Genomic DNA, 8,775 nt, shown 5'->3' with positions numbered 1-8,775 from the left:
CCCCAAGGTCTAACCTCAAATGCATCAAACCAACCAATGGGAGACCTACATCTCCTCGCATACAATGCTTCGAATGGGGCCATTTCAATAGTAGAGTAATAGCTATTATTGTATGAGAACTCTGTTAAGGGTAAGAAGTTATCCCAATGACCACCAAATTCTATCACACATGCACGAAGCATATCCTCCAATACCTGAATCGTTCGCTCAGACTGACCATCGGTCTGAGGGTGAAATGCAGTACTAAGATCCAACTTAGTACCTAATTCAGCATTTTATGTTCTCCAAAACATAGAAGTAAACTGCGTACCTCTATCTGATATAATGGAAAGTGGAACTCCATGCAATCGAACAATTTCTGAGATATAGAGTTTGACTAACTTCTCTGCATTGTAGGTCACCTTGACCGGAATGAAGTGAGCAGACTTAGTTAATCTGTCCACAATTACCCAAATAGAATCAAACTTTCCCAATGTCTTTGGAAGACCAACCACGAAGTCCATTGCAATTCTCTCCCACTTCCATTCAGGAATGGGCATTCTCTGAAGTGTTCCTCCGGGCCTCTGGTGTTCATACTTTACTTGCTGACAGTTTGGACATTTGGCAACAAAATCAACAATGTCACGCTTCATTCTACTCCACCAGAAGTGTTGCTTTAGGTCACGGTACATCTTGGTTGCACCAGGATGTATAGAATATCCGGAACTATGCACCTCTGTGAGGATAGTGTGGATCAAATCAACACGGGGCACACATACCCTTCCCTTAATCCTCAAAACACCTTCCTCATAAATTATTGCCTCTTTAGCCTCTCCTCGCAACACCATATCCCGAATTCGGCTTAGTTTCTCATCATCAAACTGTTTTCCCTTGATCTTGTCAAGAAAAGAAGATCTTGCCTCCACACAGGCCAAAAATCCTCCTTTCTCTAGTATTTCCAGTCTCATAAAGTCGTTAGCCATGTTTTGGATTTCTCTAGCCAATGGGCGTCTAGAAACTTGTAAGTGGTCTAAACTACCCATGCTCCCTGCTTTTCTACTTAAAGCATCAGCCACCACATTTTCTTTTCCTGGGTGATACAGAATAGTAATATCATAATCCTTCAACAGTTCCATCCATCTCCTCTACCTCAAATTCAAGTCTTTCTGGTTAAAGACATACTGTAGACTACGATGATCTGTGTAGACTTCACACTTGACCCCATATAGATAATGTCTCCATTGCTTTAGTGCAAACACAACTGCAGCCAATTCCAAATCATGGGTCGGATAATTACGTTCTTGCACCTTTAATTGCCTCGAAGCATAAGTAATTACATTCTTCTCTTGCATTAGCACTGCACCAAAACCAGAATAGGATGCATCACAATAAACAATGAAATTCTTGCCTTCCACTGGCAAGGTAAGAATTGGTGCAGTAGTCAACAAGGTCTTGAGTTTCTGAAAGCTTTCCTCACATTCATCCGACCATACAAATGAAACATTCTGCTTAGTCAAGTTTGTCAATTGGGAAGCAATAGAAGAGAATCCCTTGACAAATCGACGGTAGTAGCTGGCTAAACCAACAAAGCTCCTTACTTCTTGACACATTAGTAGGTCTTACCCAATTCCTCACTGTTTCAATCTTAGAAGGATCCACCATCACTCCATCCTTAGAAACCACGTGCCCCAAGAAGGACACTGAATCTAGCCAAAACTCACACTTGGAGAATTTGGCATAAAGCCTTTTCTCCCTTAATACTTCCAACACAATTGTCAAATGCTCCTCATGTTCCTTCTTACTCTTGGAGTATCAGTATATCATCAATAAATACGATCACAAAGAGATCCAGATATGGCTTAAAAATCCCGTTCATCAAGCTCATGAAAGAAGCAGGGGCATTCGTAAGACCAAAAGACATTACTACGAATTCGTAATGCCCATACCTTGTTCGAAAAGCAGTCTTTGGCACATCTGTTGCCCGTATTTTCAATTGATGATAACCGGATCTCAAGTCAATCTTAGAGAAGACACAAGCACCTTGTAACTGATCGAACAAGTCATCAATGCGAGGAATGGGGTACTTGTTCTTAATAGTTACCTTGTTCAACTGCCGGTAGTCTATGCACATCCGAAAACTCTCATCCTTCTTCTTCACAAATAACACCGGAGCACCCCAAGGGGAAGCGCTTGGTCTAATGAAGCCTTTACCTAACAACTCTTGAAGTTGGGCCTTTAATTCCCTTAACTCTGCTGGGGCCATCCTATAAGGGGGTATGGAAATGGGGCGAGTACCCGGCTCCAGATCAATGCAAAAGTCAATATCCCTATCCGGTGGCATATCAGGAAGGTCTGCAGGGAACACATCCAGAAACTCACGGACTATCGAAACCGACTCAATTGAAGGTACTTGGGTAGTATCATCCCTGAGGTGTGCCAAGAACGCTAAACACCCTTTACTAACCATTCTCTTAGCACGAAAAAAGGAGATGATACGAACTGGAGTGGAAGTGTAGTCACCCTCCCACACTAACGGATCTGTCCCAGGCTTGGCCAACGTTACAGTTTTAGCATTACAATCTAAGATTGGAAAATTCAGAGAAAGCCAAGTCATACCCAGAATTATATCGAAATCAACCATTTCTAAGATAACCAAGTCTACATGAGTATTGCTCCCCACAAAAGTCACCAGACAAGACCTATATACCTTTTCAACTATCACAGACTCACCCACCGGAGTAGAAACACGAATAGGCATGTCAAGCAATTCACAATGTAAATTAAGACCAGTAGCAAATGAGGAAGATACATATGAAAATGTGGAGACAGGATCAAATAATACAGAAGCCATGCAATCACAAACCAAAAGATTACCTGTGATAACAGCATCAGATGTCTCCGCTTCAGACCGCCCGGGGAAAGCGTAACAATGGGCCCTATCACCTGTCTGCCCGTTGCCCCTACCATGTTGTGCTATAGTAGCTCCAGTTTGCCCGTCACCCCGGTCGTTTTGATGACCACCATTTCCTCGGCCACCACGTCCTCCATAATGACGGCCTCTTCCATGACCACCTCTACCTCTGACTATTGGAGGTCTATAAGTCTGTTTTGGACAATACCTCATAATGTGTCCAGTCTCCCCACATCCATAACACTCTCTGGATTTAAGCATAGGTCTCTGTGAGAATGACGAAGTCTGGGGGTAACCTCCAAACTCAGAGGAATGTTGGCTGGTCTGCGATGGACCCCCAACTACAGCCTGTAGTGAAGACTGAATAGGTCGGGCTGGGTAACCTCCTGAACCCCGCCCTCTGGAGTAAGAACCATTAAACTCACCTCCCTTACGAAACTTCTTAGATGTCGATGCCATGGTGAAGTCGTCTGGCTTCACCCCCTCCACTTCTATCACAAAATCTACCACCTCCTGAAAGGATTTTGCTGTAGCGGCTACCTGTAAGGCTGAAATCTGAAAATCTGACCTCAACCCTTTCACGAAATGGCGAATCCGCTCTTGTGGACTGAAGCAAAGTTGGGTGGCATACCTGGATATCTCACGAAACTTAGCCTCATAAGCAGTAACCGACATCCTGCCTTGCTCTAGGCTTAGGAACTCATCTCTCCTCCTATCCCTCAAAGTCCGGGGTATATACTTCTCCATAAATAAGCTAGAGAATGATGCCCAAGTCATAGGTGGTGCCTGTGCTGGTTGACACTCAACATATGACCGCCACCACATTTTTGCGTTCCCTTGAAACTGATAGGTCACAAATTCAACACCAAATCGTTCCACTATGCCCATCTTATGTAGCAACTCATGACAATCAACCAGAAAATCATAGGCATCCTCTGATTCAGCACCCTTGAAAACTAGAGGGTTCAATTTCAAGAACTTACTGAAAAGTTCGTGCTGATCACTCGTCATTATAGGCCCTGTAGTCAATCGAGGAAACGTGCCTATTTCCAATGAGGCATCCATGCGGGGAGCCTCAACAGCGGCATGTTGTATTCTCGGAACCTGAGGCGCCGGTGCAGATTACACTGGAGGTGTCTGGCCTTGATCAGATAACCCGCTAAGATAAGCAAGAACCTGGTTAATCATCTCTCGGGTAGGTTGGGGTGGTAATTCCTCATTCTGCACTTGCTCATTTTCTCCTTCCTCACCCTCTCTTTCTACCTCATCAGTCGGTGGAGGAGTCACCGCCCTAGTACTAGATGGACCAGGTGCTTGTCCTCTTCCTCTAGAGGACGTCCTCCCGCGACCTCTACCACGGCCTCTTGCCACTTCTCCTCTTCGAGCTACAACCCCAGTGGCTGGCTCAGATGCATCTTGTCTTGCCGGTGTTGGTGTTGGCGCAGTTGTTGATCTAGTTCTAACCATCTGCGAAATAGAGTGAAGATGGTCAGATACCAATTTGTATCACCTAGATACCAATTGGATCCAAGTAATAGCACGAAAGAAAGAAAGAATGGAATTTTCCTAAAGTCCTATAGCCTCTCAAAGAAAAGTAAAGGCGTCCCCCTACCGTTCCTTAAGACTCTACTAGACTCGTTCTTGTGTGATGAGACCAACGAACCTAATGCTCTGATACCAATTTTGTCACGACCCAAAACGAGCTGCGAGTGGCACCCACACTTATCCTACTATGTGAGAGAACCAACAAATCTAAACCCCAACATTTCAACCATAATAAACAAAATATAATGCAGAAGACTTAAAACTCATTAATGAAAATCGATTAAATAACTTCTAAAACTCAATACTTATTATTCCCAAAATCTGAAAGTCATCACCACAAGAGCATCTGTCCTCAAATTGCTAAATCTAAGAGTATCTAAGAAACTAAAATAAATAAACAACTAGTCCATGCCAGAACTTCAAGGCATCAAGACGTGAAGAAGAAGATCCAGTCCAAGCTAGAAGTGTTAGCTCACCCTAAAATCTGGTGTGATGAACACTGGCTAGAGTTGCGGACGAGTTGAAGTTGATGGTACGTTTGCTGCACTCCACAAATAACAAAAAGGAAAATTACAAGTGAGGGTCAGTACAAGAAACACGTACTGAGTAGGTATCATCGGCCAACTCAGAATAGAAAGCAATATATATTGATCAATAACATAAAATCGACCACAATACTTAACAGGTGACAATCAACAAGTCAAGAGTCATTTGCAACAACACCAAAACACATCTATGAGGACTCAAGCCTCCACACCATACTCATTTAGGAATTAAGTTCTTCAACTTGAGTATATTAACATAATTCAAGATTCATTCTCTTTATTCCTCTTGTGTCGGTACGTGACACTCCGATCCCCTAAATATTCATTCTCGTTATTATCCTGGTGTCGGAACGTGACACTCCGATCCTCTACTATCCTGGTGTCGGAACGTGACACTCTGATCCCCTAATTCTACGTGTCGGTTCGTGACACCCGATCCCCTAATTCTACGTGTCGGTTCGTGATACCCGATCCCCTAATTCTACGTGTCGGTTCGTGACACCCGATCCCTTAATCTCATTCTTTTAGTTCATCAAGCCTTCTTTTACACCAAGGCATCATCATTAACAAAGTGGATTTAAGGTTTAAGATTCACAGCCTTATCTTTCTAATTCATTACAATTACATAATCACATCATGCAAGCACACAATTAAGCATATAGAGACTTTACAATACTACCCAATACATATCATTCGCTATTAAGAGTTTTACTATGAAATAGCATAAACCATAACTACCTCCACCGAAGAATCGCGATCAAACAAGCTATCTCCCCAAAACCTTTGCTTTCCTCTGCGTTCTTCTCTTTCTCTCGCTCGTTTCTCCCTTTTCTCTCTGTTCTTTCTGTTTTTTCTTATTCAAACCCTTTTTCTTTTACCCCTAATTGTCATATAATTAAGTATAAAAGATGATAAAAGTAACCCACTATTTATTTCAAGGTTATCTCCTTTAACCCCCAAGTAATTAAATTATTAACATTAACCCACTAACTTTATAATTATAGCAGGAATTGTCCAAAACGCCCCTTAAAAACTTTTAATGGAAATCCGACCCAGTCAGGGTTACGCAGCCTGTGACGGTCCGTCATGACTGTGACGGTCCGTCACAAAGTTCAGAGAGTTAATTCTGTGGAAAGATTTGTGACGGTCCGTCGTGCCAACGACGGTCCGTCCTGCCATTCCGTCACGAAGTTCAGAGAGTCGATCTCAGTACCCAAATTTCAGAATTCTAAGTGTTTTGGAACGAGACCCCTTCAACGGTCCGTCGTGTCCATGACGGTCCGTCGTGGGATCCGTCGACCCAGACAGTGATTACCAGAAATAAACTCTACTGCTCAAAACGACTAAACAGATCGTTACACAAAAATTATGTAAATGTTAATTATTTTATCTCGTCATTTATACCTATATTAATTATACAAAGTTCTAAATTGTAAATAAAATATCATATTAAATTGTATAGGTAAATAACTTTATTTTAACTAACCAACAAACATTTTGCTGCCTCTATTCCGAGTTATATGACATGTTTTTTAGTTAAACTACACATTTCTTTATTTAACAAATTCTTAATTATACTATAACCTAGGGGTGTCAATAATGAGCCCAAATATAGGTAACCCGCTCCTATCAGCCCTGGATTTTAAGGGTTGGACTCAAGATAAATTAAATTGAGTTCAATCTTATGATATTATAAGCCTTAATTTCGAAGAGGATAATATATTTTAAATATTACTCACTCTATTCTAAATGAACTAAATTTTTGGACTTTTTTTCATCGTTCAAAATAATTAAATTGTTCAAAGATCAAGATAAATATTTGAATTTTTTTGATGAAATACATCATTACCCTATTCAACTAAAATACTTTTTTTAAAAAAGAACTAAAACTTTGAAAAGGTCCTAATACCCCCCCCCCCCCTATTCATCTAGAGTGAATTTATTGTCCCATTATGATCCTACGTGGCACATAGAGTGTAGTTCCCTTGCCACTAGCTAGTGAGACAAGTAAAAAAATATTATTTTTTTTAACATTTATTTAATTAATATGTTATTTTCTTTTACTTTATTCTCTTTGTTTTATGTTATTTTCTATTTTTTTTATCTCCTTAATTGACATTAAAGTTTACCCAGAAGAGTTCTTGCACTGACTTTTCAGCTTAGGGAGATCAAAGTGATGAGATTATTGACGGAGAAAGAGATGAAAGCGGAGTGAGGTTGTGTCGAAGACCGGTGAAAAAAGTGTCAAAGATTTGATGACGATGGAGGGAGAATCGTCGGGGTCAAGTTCAGAATATCGTATCTAAGTCAGAGAGAGATTTGCAGCCTTCATAGATACAATAAATGTTGATTTTGAGTAAAAATTAAAGGCGAAGTATAAAAAATGGTTGATTAATCGAAGAAAAAGTGCCGGAGATTTGATAGTGTTTTTATTTTTTAATTTTATTTTTGATTTTTCCTATTAAAAATGGTTGAGATGGTGTTGAAGTGTGTGGATGGTGGCTATGGTAGAGTATCGCCGGCGGGCGGTGGCAGCGTGAAGAAAGAGGTCACCGAAGAAAAAGAAGAAGAACAAACCTTTTTTTAAATTTATTTATTTAGAAAAACAAATAGAATAAAGAAGAAGAATAAGACTTCTTTTTATTTTTTTTAGAAAAACAAATAGAATAAGTAATATATATGAAAATATAAACAAAAGTAAAAATATAAAAATAAAATAATTGACACGTGGTACGTAGCAATTAGTGCGTGTGTTCACATTCCTTCTTAAATTTGGGGTTGACCAATAATGGAATACTTTTACAACTTTTAAATTATTTAAGGGTTAGTAGACCTTTACAAAGTTTAAGTGTCTTTTTAAAAAAATTATTATAGTTAAATCGGGTAATGATGTATTTCCTCAAAAAAAAAATTATATTTGTCCTTTCCTTTAATGAAGTTTGATATTTTCTAGGAGAAAAATTATACTATTTGCCAAATTATATTTATGATTTCTCAAAGGATAATAGTGGATATTATGGTTTAAATTAGGTCATTAAATGTTTTTTAATAAGTGTGTATTGTCTCACAAATTCAATTAAATATGAAATAAAAGAAGTATTTATTAGATTGGATGTTTTATTTACAAAAAATTAATAAAGTACTATAACAAAAAAATCATAATCTAACTTTGTAGATATGAGCTTCTTTTAATAATATGATATGATTTTTTAATATTATGATATGATATGATGATATATGATAGACATAATATATAAATATCATATTTAATTTGACTTCAACTGATATACATGCCTTCAAACTTTGAATGTGTACAATTAAACACTTAGACTTGTATAAAATTGAACAAATAAAAATATTCGTTGAAGTGCCTCAACCAATTAGTTGTCGGTGTTAATGTGTTTGGTGTTTAGTCACTTTCAAGATAGTACATGTCCATGTGAAGGAGAGTTAATAGTAGTACCTAGCTGAAGGCCTTGCAATTATCAACCTTGCAATATGAGAGTACTGATTATTTCAAATTGACATAGTATAATGTCTTTATTGAATATTTCTGTCTATTTTAAATTTATACTTTCAATTAGATAGAGTAATTTATTCTCAATGTTAATACTAGATATTCTATCTTATCCTATTCAATTTGTTATTATTTTATCTTACCTCTTAGATGAAGTAAAATAATCTCAAAATTATAATTCAAAACCTATAATTTTGTGTGCTAACCAGACAACCCTAACATTTCATTGCTGAAACAACTTTTAATTTAACATTGATTGACTGTACTATTAAAAGTAG

At 38.6% G+C, this 8,775-nt stretch overlaps 1 pseudogene; it reads right to left on the bottom strand.

Moving 5' to 3' along the window:
- Positions 1 to 391: 391 nt before the first annotated feature.
- LOC138340597 (uncharacterized) lies at positions 392 to 4,830 on the bottom strand (annotated as a pseudogene).
- Between the last annotated feature and the right edge of the window lie 3,945 nt (positions 4,831 to 8,775).

This window comes from Solanum lycopersicum, chromosome 12 (genome assembly GCF_036512215.1).
Source record: "Solanum lycopersicum chromosome 12, SLM_r2.1".
NCBI lineage: Eukaryota > Viridiplantae > Streptophyta > Magnoliopsida > Solanales > Solanaceae > Solanum > Solanum lycopersicum.
The sequence above is the reverse complement of the archived record's forward strand: the minus strand, read 5'-3'. Positions and strand labels throughout refer to the sequence as shown.